The sequence below is a fragment of the Pagrus major genome, chromosome 2 (assembly GCF_040436345.1).
Source record: "Pagrus major chromosome 2, Pma_NU_1.0".
Classification (NCBI taxonomy): Eukaryota; Metazoa; Chordata; class Actinopteri; order Spariformes; family Sparidae; genus Pagrus; species Pagrus major.
This window is the reverse complement of record NC_133216.1, coordinates 8,365,744-8,379,373: the sequence shown is the minus strand read 5'-3', so window position 1 is coordinate 8,379,373 and position 13,630 is coordinate 8,365,744.

The window sequence follows — 13,630 nt, the reverse complement described above, 5'->3', positions numbered from 1 at the left end:
GTGACAGAAACAAGTGGTTGAAATTGTTTGGCGTGAAAACATTATTTCCCTTGAGTGTTTGCATCTCCAGTTTCACCATATGATGAATGTGAAAGATTAATTATGGTGAATCCTCAAGCGTGTTTGAAATTTTAATCAAAGCAATGAAACTGTCAGTGGCTGCCGTGGATGTAACTCTGGTAGCTATATTTCTTTTTATAGGCAGCAAGCCAACATGTTGGTAGAAAAACACAGATGACAGTATGCTATACACTAACAGTTTATGTCCCATGCTTGTGTTGAAATAATTCAGGAAGCTGTGGGATAAATCTACCCCGTCATTCAGTTTAAATCTTCTTATATTAGTCCAGCAGGAGAATTTCTACAGTAATGTGTCCCAGTGGTCATTAATAATAACTTAAATTGCTGTCGTTATTACATTATCTTTACTGTCTCCATTATTATTGCTCCAGCCTCATGAAAGTCAGGCCTCATGTAAATTCAGCAGCGGGAGCGCACAGCTCAAACTTTCAGCAGATCGGTAGAAAAAAGGAAAAGATGTAATCAAGCGTGACATTTAAAGCCGAATGAAGCTCTGTTGTTTCCTCTGTCCGCTCTGCTCAGCGGCTTTGAAGGCAGTCAGATACAGACTCTCTCCACTTCTGCTTTATATAGTTATCTCACTGTGCTCAGTTCAGCTTACATTCCTGTTACAAATCAAAGATGTGTTAGCAGTGTGTGACTCCTTGTATGGTACTTTGAAATGCTTTTTAAAAAATACAAAACTAAGAATCTGCTGCCATGGTGCCTGCTCTGCTAGGCTTTACATAAGCACAGCAGTACTTTGTGCTAAGTACAGCTCAGGATATGAATGTCATTAGTTTAGCAGACATGTACTAAATAAACCTGGAAAGATGTTGACCTTGGTGGTCCACCAGGTTTAATTTGGGCTGCCAGATGTTTCTATAGAAAAAACATAATTTAAAGATAGAATGTGTAGAAATTCTGCATTAAAATGGCTGAAAACGACAACACCTTTCTTGTGTACTTTGCAAAGTTGTGTACTTACACCATGACAGTTACCTTGAGTAAAACTGTGGATTTGAACATTGTTAGAAACATTTGGGATCATGTTAGTTTTTGGTTTTGTTATTTCCTGTTTTATTTTGAAATTCTGTCCTCATGTGTCATGTTTCGCTTTTCATTTCCTCCCTTTGTCCTTTTCTTGCCTTTATTTCCACTTCACCTGAGTGTCATTTGTTAATAAGTCCTGTCTATTTAAGCCTGTGTCCTTTGTGTTCCCGCCTGTGTTACAACGTTGGTTAGTACTTTTTTTAGTTTTGGTATTTTTTGTACTTTTTAATTTCTCTGATCTGCTTTAGTCTGCTGATCTGCTGATTTCTTCTTTAGTTCTCTGACTTTGCCCCTGCCTGCTTCTGGTGTTTTGTTTGCCTTTTGTTACCAGTTATATGCTCGGACTATATATTTTTGGATTTTGGATTTATTAGACTTTTTTGTTCAGTTACCCGCCTGTCCAGTAGGTGATTTGTTAATTTTTAACAGGGGGGATGGCTCAATGGGAGCACCACCCTGCCCCAACATACTTATGTACACCTCCCAAAGGACATTGTTGATGCCTTAACCATAACTGTGACATTTCTAATTCTACAACTCCATTTTATCCAGTTATCTTCCTTCTCTCCCTACTACAATTGTCTTTTCATAACTGTATTAAAGTAATGAGTAAATACACCTTTAAATTGTATGCAAGTGGACTGAGTTTATTCAGGCAGGGTTTTCTCATGTTTCTCACAATACACTACAAGCAGGGTCATTTTAAGTTACATGACCCCTTGGAATTTTTTACCATCTAAAAAATGAAATAATATGTTTCCCCCCTCTCAAAATGGACAGATGAAGCCTGGCCTTTGAATGATTTATTTTATGTGTACTTCAGATACTACTCTATAACCTCTGTGATTATGAACAAGTTTCTTCTCTTCTAGCCAAAGATATGGGGGGGAGACATATTATTTCAGACTGTTAACCTGTCTGCCAGAATTTGTATCCCCCCATATCTTTGGCTAGAAGAGAAGAAACTTGTTCATAATCACAGAGGTTATAGAGTAGTATCTGAAGTACACATAAAATAAATCATTCAAAGGTCAGGCTTCATCTGTCCATTATAGTACATCTCGAGTGAAGTAGATTTAATAGACGTAATTGAAGCCAGAAAACAATCACAGTGATCTTGATTTTGGATATCGACGTTTATTTAGTTCGACAAATTCCATACCAGGACTTGAATTACAGCGTGTTATATGTCAATCACATGAGGAAATTATTGCCTTGGTTTTTCCGTTCAGTACGTAGTACGACGTTACGACGTACAAGAGAATAAAAGCATTTATTTTGATGGGTGGGCCATGTTGCCAAACCTCGTAGATAATTACAACACCAGAACATTGAATTAAACAATGCAATTGTTGTTAGTTTTAATTTACTTGGGTGTTTAACCCTAACAGTAACAGTAACGGTAAACTTTAGATTTTCATCAGCATGGTGGTTGTTTAATTGTGTATTTGCCACCAGCAAAATGATCATTCATGTTTCGTCAGATTACTCACACAGTGTTTATCCAACCCAATTACTTCACTGTACATTAGCCGTAAGCGTTAGCAAGCAATGGCACACAACGTTCTTTTATTCTTTTCCCCTATCTGTAATTTAACGTTCGTAGAGTAAAATACATCTGCCCTCAACATTACGGTACTTAAAAATGCTCCTTAAAAATGTATACTCTCTAATTATTAATTATTTATTATAATCTGAGCACAGCAGGTGACATTTTGCCAAGAAGGATAGTGAAGGGAGTTAATAAAAGGGAACTTAAGGGATCCTAGCACAATTAGGCCAAAAGCAAGCACCTATTGTGTTGTATTCCTGAGACATTTCACTAAGAAACAGAAATGTCAATGTCATAGTTGTGCTAGATGATCATCAAAGTAAGTAGCATTCATGAATGTCTGTACCCAATTTAATCTTGTAAATAGTTGAGATAATTCAGTCTGGACCAAAGTGGTGGATGGACCGACGGATTTACATCCACGCCTCTAGTAATGCAAAGAATCATATACCATTCAGTGAAAGGCAAACAAGGTTCAGATGCAAGTAAGCAAGTCCTTATTGCTTGTGTTAACCTCCTCACCCAGACATGATTGCTTTGCCAAAGTTGTAATGGACTTTTATTGTATTTCAGTCACCTCTGGACTGAAAGGCTTCGCAGTCTGCTGGTTGTTTACACTACTTATCTGAGGCAAAAGTTAAAAAAAAAACATCACAAATGTAATTAGCAATGCATTCGGTTGTGTTAATGGGAAAAGATATTGCACCGTTAGAAATATGAGACAACTGATTCTCCAAGATATATGAGATTAGAAATGCTGTTCAGCTGTTTGGTTTCCTGAATTTCACATCATGTTCATGAGTTATAGCTACACTATAAGCACTGTAAGGACATTGAGAACGTATTGTCTGTGATGTAGAGTAATTTGTCTGCATTTGCTCCCCTGCAACTGTACTCTGTGTGGGAGAATGTCTCTCTCAATAACATAACTTTCAGCTTGGCTTCTGTTGGAGATGTATAGTCACTGATAGAGGCTCTGATTGAAGTTATCCAATCCAGTTATGTGAAGCAAATTGGTGTAAAACACAAAAGGCTGATGCACATTCCTGCAGTTAATGATTTGAAATCACTGCCCTTCATCCTTTAGATCCGGACACACTAATCAAATTAGGAGAAAGCCAGAGGAAACATTTCAGCCTGTCAATCAATGGAGTGACGAGTTGGATTAAAAATTAATTTTAATGTTATCTGAGGCATTCTGCAACATAAAATAATTTAGAGTAATAAACCAGCAGCTGTGGTTGCCAGAATTTCACCATAAAAATATGGTGACAATGTAGAAGATAATATGCAGTTTTTTTCTGCAACCATCAATTTCACAGTTTCTCAACTGTTTTGTTTACAGTTGATTACTGTGAAAAAACAATTTGCTTTAAAAATAACGACTATAAATAAACTTGTTTACGGTAAACCATTTTAAACTCACAGTGCAACTGTATTATATACTTTGGTATTTTCCCGTGAATTTAACCAGAATTTTGTAAATTTGTGTGTATTCTACATATAATGACAGTAAAAATTTAAGCTAAGTACTGTTTCTTGATTAAGGGTAATTAAATCTATCTGTTAAAGTGACGTATTATTTTGTATTTTATGGTCTTTTCCAGTGCTATTTGACATTTTTTTACTGTTATTTCTAAAGACACATTTATCAACAGTTTGTGACATTCCTGGTGTTGTTTTTGTCTGTGATGCCTTTCAGCTAACAGGCCTGTCTACATTTGAGAGGCATATATGGTGTTCAGGCAGATTTGATCACCTGTTTGCAATCTTCTGCTTCTGGGGATGCATCACACTTATTTTGAGTTATACCATGCCCGCAGGTAACCTCCTTCCAAAATGGTTTGATAAGCCCATCTGCGCGTCCTCTTCTTTTTTTAATCTTGCAATTTCGAGTGGTATTTCTTACAGCCGACTCATAACTTGAAGCCGTGTCATCCTTTGGTGTGTTATATATCCAGAGGAGCAGATTGTTGATAAAATCAAAGATAAACAAGCGGCCTTCGCGCGTGCTTTTGTGCCAGGCCCAGGCCTGCCATCACTCCTGGGGGAGATTAGCAGGTAGAGGACAGATTGAAACCAGACAGAGAGAGGATGATAAATTGGAGCAGGAGCTCCAGGAAAATGATACACAGTACTCATTTCTGTTCTCCCATAGAGTCCTAACAGCGAGACTGATGCTGTTCATACACACACAGATGTCGCAGCTGCTTTCACATCCATATAGTCTCTCTGTAAACTCGTACTCATTTAGTATAATTTGATTCATTTTTGCTGCCTCACATGTGGAGCAGTCAAACAGAATAACAGTGCCATCATAACAACAACAGAAACATCAAGGTCAGAGGCAATAATCACAGATTGTGCAAAATAAGACAGAATCAGACACAGAGATATAAAGGCCATTATATTTATTATGAGTAATAATATGAGCCCAACAGCAGTGAGGCAGCAACACTCAATCATCTTTAAAGTTTACACAACAGTGATGTTCAGGGTAAGACGATACAGAACAGACCAGTTTGATTTGTTTTTGTAATGTTTGTAATCAATCATGTAAATAACATTACATTAGCAGTTTGACAACCCTGCCTTATACATTGCTAATAAACAATGACAATGTCCAGATTGGCCACCAATGGAAAACATGCAAATTGAACAGATCCATCATAAGTTTACAGACATGAAGTTAATGTGTCTCTGGAAGCCCGCATAATGACCTCGCCTCTTTGCAAACCATTTGGATGCTGGCATAATCGCAGCTTATTATTAATAACAGTGCCTCTGTAGATTCACTTAAAGTAATGAACGTGACTCACTCGTGTCTTTTTCACAATTGTCTGCGACAAATCGTTTTAATGTGTATTTTTGCAGGAAAAGGGCACAATTAAAAGTAAATGCTGCAGAGTTAGCTAGCAGCTAATTACTATCTGTTGTTCCCAGGCAGGTAGACAAAAAAACAACAACCACAAAACAGGAAATACACTTCATAAAACAGCACATTACTTAAGATAGAATCAGTATGAAAGATACAATAAATACAAGGCATGGAAAAGCCCAGTCTCCTCTAATTGGTCAGCGGTCGCAGGCCTGAGCAGACACCACCCACTGTGTTTTTTGCAACCATGGCCGTGCTAGGGCCACAGCTGAGGGTGTTGACTGTATAGTTGTGACATCACAACCTTACAGAAGTCCTGACAGCTCGTTTGAAGGCACAGAGCAGTTTGATACTTTCACAGTATTTATATAGTAGCTAGACCTGCTTTATAATTTAAAAAAAAGGGAGAGTCTCTAATGTTCTCGCTTCAATTGAGAAAGCAGATTCACCAAAGGCTGTCTCTCTGAAGTCCGGTAGCCACTCACCCCTTGTAGATGCTCTAGTCCTACTGACTCGATGATGGGATGAGCCAGGCGTTCTCAAAGAGGAGAGGGTGTGAGATTATGAGTGATTTTAAACATGAGGCATGTGTCAGAGTAAAACAAGAGGCTATCAAAATTGAGGAAACAATATTTTTTACAGTACTGATGATCTCCTGGATTTTTATCTAGTATTTTTGAGGTCAGGCCCGACAGCTATGAAAAAACCTAAACAACTAAACAAGCAGATAGACAGAACATCGTAGGTAATCACTACCTCTTCAAAGCCAACGCTCAGGGTGTAAAGCTACAAGTTGCGTGTGAATCGCTGACCATGCAAAAAGCATTTAAATGAGGCAGGTGTGACTCCACTGATGTCCTGACCAGCAAGTGGCAGTAGGTTTTGTTGCTAAACCTAAAGTGGAAAGAAAAACCCATTAAAGTCCTCTTAGCTGTGCAGAGCATTGGGGCTGCAGTGTGCCGTGCACAGTGTGCCAAGTGGCTAGCTGTGCATAAAAGGAAATCGTGGCTGTGGCTGAAGCTACCAGCTCCTGATTTGCACTTACTACGTCAACTGTAACTAGTCTATCTGAATAACATAAAACACTGTCTTTGATTTCTTACTGGCTCTTGTCCTTCCTTGACCTCTCTATGTAAATTTCAGGCCCTTCATGAGAGAGAGTTTGTCTCTGACCACTGTTGTAAGGGAGAACGCTATAATGTGGAGGACAAGTGGTGTTTTTCAAGGTCTGGTTGCTACTGAATGCCTTGTAAATTCACTGTTTTTTGCATTGATCATCGCTCATGAAACATGCCTCTGCTGTGATGCCTTTAGGCCCCATAATGAGGGTGGCAGACCAGCTTTAATGCCACACTAAGATATTAATGGGAAAATGCACCTGTTTTAGCAGCCTGGATTAAAAAATGGGGCCGTGCAGTGGAGAGCGGCCTCCCACCCCTGCTAAGTGAAACCTGCGCCCAAATTTAAAAACAAAACACAAAACAACAAGCAAAGTGACTGCTCCATTCAGTCTCGGTCTCATTAGCTCTTTTCCCTCTCTCATCCCTTTGGTATCCTTTGGCATAAAGCGATCACAGCCTTGGTTAGTAAACATGTGCGTGCTGTGTGCAGTTTACTGATGATACATGAATTGTGGGTATAAACAGTTACTCCTCGCTGCCATTTGGAGCTGACAGCTTGCCAAGGGAGGCTTTGGAGAGGGTTCAAAAATCAGCAATTGAAAGGCCCGTTTGAGTTTTTAGCCTTTAAGATGTTAGTATAAACACATCAGTGGTGGAAGGTCTCTGCAGCTCACAGGGTCCTGTATGCAAATCATATGAGTCTCATACACTTTATACCTGTCTGACGAACATTAGTCGCATCGACCAGCTGTTTATCACACTTCAAACCAGACATTAATCTCTGGCTTTTCCAAGTGGCCTTGAAGTTCTGGCTCAGTGTTTATAAATATCCACTCTCACTCTGGGCAAAACCTGTTCCGACTTCTCCCCTGGGTGCTACAGAAAACAATATGCCAATACGACCAGACACAAGAACAGTTTCTTCCCTAACTCTGATAGACAGTTAAAGGAAAAGATCACCCAAAAATGAAAATTCTGTCATTATCTATTATCGATGGAAAGCAAAAAACATTTCAGGAGTTTCACAACAAAATAGTGTTGCAGCATTCTCCTAAACAGCTGTGATAGATGGGGACATCAATGGAAAACAAGCATGAAATGGCTCCATACATCTCGTCCAGATGTTATTTATACCCTTTTTTTTAAAACCAAAACCTTCACTGAAGCTGCTTATCTAAAAGTGTTACGCGCACCTCATCTTAAGACGTGGATGCACAAGCTCGACTGCACATCATGGGTGTGAATAACGTCCTTTCCAAATGAATTTTGGCCGGACGGAGACTTGTAGTACACCAGATGAGCTGTATGGAGCCATTCCAAGTTCCCATCTACCTCCAAATGCTGAAATGCTGTTTGCTGTGAAGCTCCAGAAATGTTTTGTGGACTACAAAACTTCACCCAACTTTCCATCGGCATCAGGGTGAGTAGAGATCATTTCTGGGTGAACTTTTTTATTAAAATCATCAAGTTCCAATAAACCTCTGACAGCAAAACATCCACTTCCTGCCGCTATAGATAAAAAATACAAGGTTTTTATAATGTATATATCTTCATGCAGGGTCAATGTCAATATTCTGCGCACCATACATAATTTTTCAATAGAAATCCTGCATGCTGCACATAATGTATGTATACATGTATAAATGTATGTAACAACCTTCCACCCTTCGCACTACTTGTACTGTTTACAACATACAGAACAGTTGACTTGCATACAGACTTCTATGTCGTTGACCGTGATGCTCTTTGTATACCGTATACACATCTGCTTTCCTTTCACATACTACACTTCTAACCATAATTGGCCAATAAAGCCTATTCTGATTCACCTTATTTCTCATTCTTCCTCTTCTCCAGTAACGAGAATATCACATGCTGCTTTCAAGCATCTCACCACGAAACCTTTGTTATTCTTGCCGAAGAGAAACTTGGCACAGTTAACAAATACCTCAGGCGACTCGCATTATCTGAACATGCGTGTTAATGATGTGTTTTGTTAACAATTCAAATTATGAGGCTGTAACTGCTGGTGGAAAATAGATCAGTATGTTCTAAAAGACAAACCTGACACATCAACCATCTGTTCTTACAGCGTACATCCATTACAGGACGTCTCAGTGTGTCCTTGTTCAAATACTTAACAGAGCTCAACCACACAGCTCATCTGTGGCCTCATCGATATTGTTTGTGCAACCGTGCAGTGCAGCCCGATCCGTGCAGTCAAAGCATCCCTGCAAGACATGAGAGCTTTGATCCAGCCTCCTGACCTGCCGCTTCAGCGACTTCGCCCTCTGCAGCTGCCTCACTCTGTGGTGGACCGATCTTTTCTGCTCTCACTCAAAGGGTTCAATTCTCCATTAAAAGAGCCAAAGTATAAATCAAGAGTCATCATGCCTCACACTCTGAGCTGTGGGGCAGGTCCCAAAACTTTAACATTATAGCAAGAAATTCACCCAACATGGAGTTGCCGCAGGAGTATCGGCATCCACAGAATTCTCCTGAATAATGTCAAGACTGCATTGAACCTACAGCCCGCAAGTGGAAAGCAAAAGACGACTCACTTTGAAGAAGATGTGGCTAATGTGATTTTATGCATGTCTGTGTGGGTCATGGCTTTCACAAGCGGTTTATGGAATCTCTTTTTAATTGGCTTGCAGACTTTCATCTGAGCTGAAAACTACCTGCATGTGCATCCAGGCGCTGCGCCGTGACAATCATCCACATCCTCCTTTATCCTGGGTTTTCTCTTTTCCTTGAAGAAATGAGAAAGGGGCACTCGGATCAGGTCGGAGCTGCTGTGCTGAGTTTTGCAACTGTCTCTCTTTTGTGCTGAGGCACTGATGTGTTATTTCATTGTTGGGTAGCCTTGCAGAATTATCACCACAGCCAATATGCTGCAGTCAAGCACACCTGGCTCACTTTAGGAGGAAAAAAAAAACACATTTTCCAAAGCGTATTACAATTTAGATCTCATTGCACCAGGGATACTATTTATTCAAAATGCTGGGTTTATCAGGACAGCACAGCATGCGCATGTCTGTTTATTTCCTGGTTATTATCAAAACATATCTTTTTTAATGTCCTGCCTTGTGGTGCACCAGGTGCTCGATAACTCAGCAGCACTGTGGAGCTCTGCTGTCATTGTGACAAGCCCTGGTGTGTGCATACAGTTGACAAAGCAATTTTGTTGTTCTGGTTTGGACAGAGCTCTTGGGCATGCTATCATCTTGAATCAGTAGCATTCCTCTCCCTGAGTGCTATCTGAGAGGTTGATGGCCAGCCATTGAACTCTGTCCATCCTTGTCAGGGTTTCTGCTCCCATCAACAACAGCTGTGTCTCTCTGGGGCGTTCACCTCGCACATCACAAAGATCTTTTTCAAGTAGCAACACAGACCTTTAATTTTATCTTCTGACAAATCTATTAGAGCCGAAAGATATTTGTGGATGGCATTTTCTAAAAGTGTAGCCGTTTGATGCTCTATAGCAAACTAAAGAAACATCAAGTTTCTTCAGACTGTAAAATGTGCTCTTATATTTCCTGGGTTATCTCTTTGAGAATTATTCTCTCACACTTCTCAATCTCGTTCTTTTCCAAACATACGTACATGTCGGTGGTGCTGCTTTTCACCGCCTCTTCTTCAAAGATATTTTCACTCTTATCATGTTCTTTGACGCCATCTGCTGGATCCTCATTAAACTAATTTCACTGAGAGTTCAAAGTGGCATTCAGACACACATCAATGCAATACACATCCTATTGTACTTCCGTATTGTGTTGTTTGAGGCAAAGTAATAGTGGAGCAAATTCCCTGAATTATGTCACCTAAATGATTTTGTATTATTTCATGTTACTTTCTTTTGTTGAACTCAAGCGTGGATTTGAAAAGCCCACAAGCCAAAACCAATGAACACCATCTGTGCATATACATACCTGCGGCAATATATATCGGATATTCACACATATGAATTAGTTTGTGGACAAACTGAAACGTTTTTGAGACAGTTTTTCCAGAGGATTCACTCATAGTCATGAATGATCAGGTGTTGTCTGAGCTTTTATGATATCTTCAACTTTCCATAGACCACATTAACTTTTTCACCCTTTCTTTAGCATTGTGAGATCAGGAAAATCAGGTGTATTTAGGTGGCGGTACGAGTGAGTACAACTTGATACGGGTGGTTTAAAATTTTGAGTGATACAGGGCTGTTGATTTTGATATTGGATTAGGCTTGATTGAATTGCAGGGGACTGTTGGGCCTTAGTAGAGCGCATACCTCCACTAAGTGCCATTCTAGTTAATGTTTTGTATTCATTTTGCGTTTTTATGTGATTTCCTGCTGAGTTGTGTATTGGTGTCACGGCCCAACTTGGGACATGTTTTGGAAGGCGAGGCTACATACTGTATGCTGTGGTGTGTGATATTGGTCCATGTAATGTAGCCCGCTTTATAAATAAATATATTTCCCGATTCATTTTGAAAACTGTAAATTAGCTGCAATGCATTGTACGAACAAGTGAAATATTTTTCGTTGCCGTTTATTGTAATTTCATTTGATTATACGAACAACAAGCAGTTTCTAAACAGTCTCGATTTAATACCTCTATATGACTTACATAAGCAAACAAGACCATCAACAAGAAGATTGGTTATTTCTGTATAGTTCAAATGCCTGACATCAGGTGGGATTCTCACTTATTTGGGTTGGTTAAATAAAAAAATAAAGACTATTTTTATGCCATAGTGCAAGAGGAAGCTGCTGTGAAGTCTGGTGGTACAGCACTGAAACAAAGTAGACTTTGTTTCACCATCGTCATATCACATAGCCACATCACCTGGGCAGGGACCTGCCAGAGTTGTTTTTCAAGTTCTCTCTTTTATTTCCCCCATATTTTTGTACTTGTTCTTATTTCTGTATTTATCAAAGTAGGAACTTATTCTTTTTGTTTTTCTCACAGTTTTATTCAAGAATCTCCCTTGGGGTTGATAAACTTCTGTCTGATCTTATATCATCTTATGCTATCTTCAAATACATACATTACATCATTACCATGCATCCTGCAAACAGCTGTGTTCAAAACCAAAAACAGTAGGCCTGTTAAAAAATGTTGTTGCCTTTTTCTTTCACCGGATGTCAAAATAAATGCACAGTTAGGAAGATCAAGATCTTTAACATGAGGCGATGGGAACACTACTGCTTTTGTCCACAGGGGGTGCCAGAATCAACAACAAATAAAAGCTCCTTGGATTTAGTTTAAGATTTTACATATTTTATATTTACAAATTAATTCCTGTTGAAATTCATATACATGATACTGGACGTATTATGGGGCACTGTGTAGTTTTGGAGAAGAAATTCAAACTCAGAATTTTAATGAGCTATTAATACAAACTCAGAAACATTTGTTTTTTCCATAACTGAATAACCAAGCTGTTCTCAGCGGAAAATAAGGCCCCCAGAACACAGTTTGAAGCTAGAAAGATGGCAGGGTCCGCCACATATAAATTAATAATAAAGTAAATTTACTTTTCAGTCATTACAAAGAAAAGAGTTTTGTTTTTTTCGGCATAAAAATTCAGCCAATGAAGATCTTTCTCTTCTGATAGAAACTACATAATGCACCTTTAATGTTCCATACGAACATAGATCATACTTGGTGATATTTTTAACCCTATGTATTGTTTCTGTAGCCTCCACTGTAATATACTGGGGTCTAAGTGTGTGTGCGTGCATGCGTGCGTACGCGTGCACGTGTGTGTTTCCCTGTAAAACTAACCGCAGGGCAGCAGGTGTGTTTGGAAGCGTGCAGCCTGCAGAAAGCCAATGCTTCGCATGTTTTTCATTATTCAGGAGGACAGGAGGATGAGGTGGTGGAGGAGGGGGAGGAGAGGGGGAGGAAAGGGGGCTGCTGGGGGCGGAGTCTGTCTCTGCAGAGCTGATGGAGGGAGACCGAGAGGGGGAAGAAGTGCATCCGAACAAGTGGATCGCCTGGAGGGACGCTGGGACTGAAACTTGGACTCACTTCACAAGTGCAGATGGAGAAAGAGAAATAAAAACGCACCTGCAGTAGTGGAAGGTATTTATCATCTTTTCACATGTTGACACGTCTCCTGCAGCTTCTGCTTCTTCTGCACTTCATCTTTCTCTTGTTTGTTTTTTTCAAGCTGGAAGAAAAACTGTGAGCCAAACTTAGTGGTTGTGCTTCTCTGTGTTATTTTTCAGCAACCTGAGGCCTTTCATAACCTTGCAATTACAGCACAGTCGCTGTAAAGTGCTTTAAATTGGACCTGGCTTTTAAAACCCTGGTAAAATCGCGTTTAGAGGAGCTTTAAATGAAACAGTTATCACTCGAGAAAACGTCGCCAAATTTAGTTTTGACATCTTTTTTTTTTTCTGATAGAAAACACAACTTTTGTTCCAAAGTCCATTTTTGTGGCAGGTGCTGTCTGAAAACTGAAAAGTTACAGTGAGGTTAGTTTTAAAGCATCAAGTGTTTGGCTGTAATTCTGCGTGTTGTTCTGTAAAAGTGGCCTAATTACCCATAGAGGGCGATGTGTCACATTGATCCAAACAGGAGCCGATGTAGCACAAGGAGGTTCATTTATTGTCTGTATATGAAGCTAATGGAGTAAGATCGAACCTTGATTTCTTCAGTTGGACAAAAAGATGTTAAACCATAAAATTAATAAGAAAAAGTTCACATTTTCTGAGCAGTTAGAATAAAACCCCATCACTAGTCATTATGAAGAAGCACCTGGTTTAAACCTGGCCGCCTCTTAGAAGTCTGTCTGTATGTAGTTTACTTGCTTCCCCATGTGTTTGTGTTTTCTCCAGGTGTTTCTACCTGCTCTCCAAACACATGCTGGTACTATAAATTGGGATTTTTTTCCCCCGGCGTGTCCATAGGTGTGAAGTCAGGTCAAGTCAATTTTATTTATACAACCCAAAATCACAAATCAAACTGC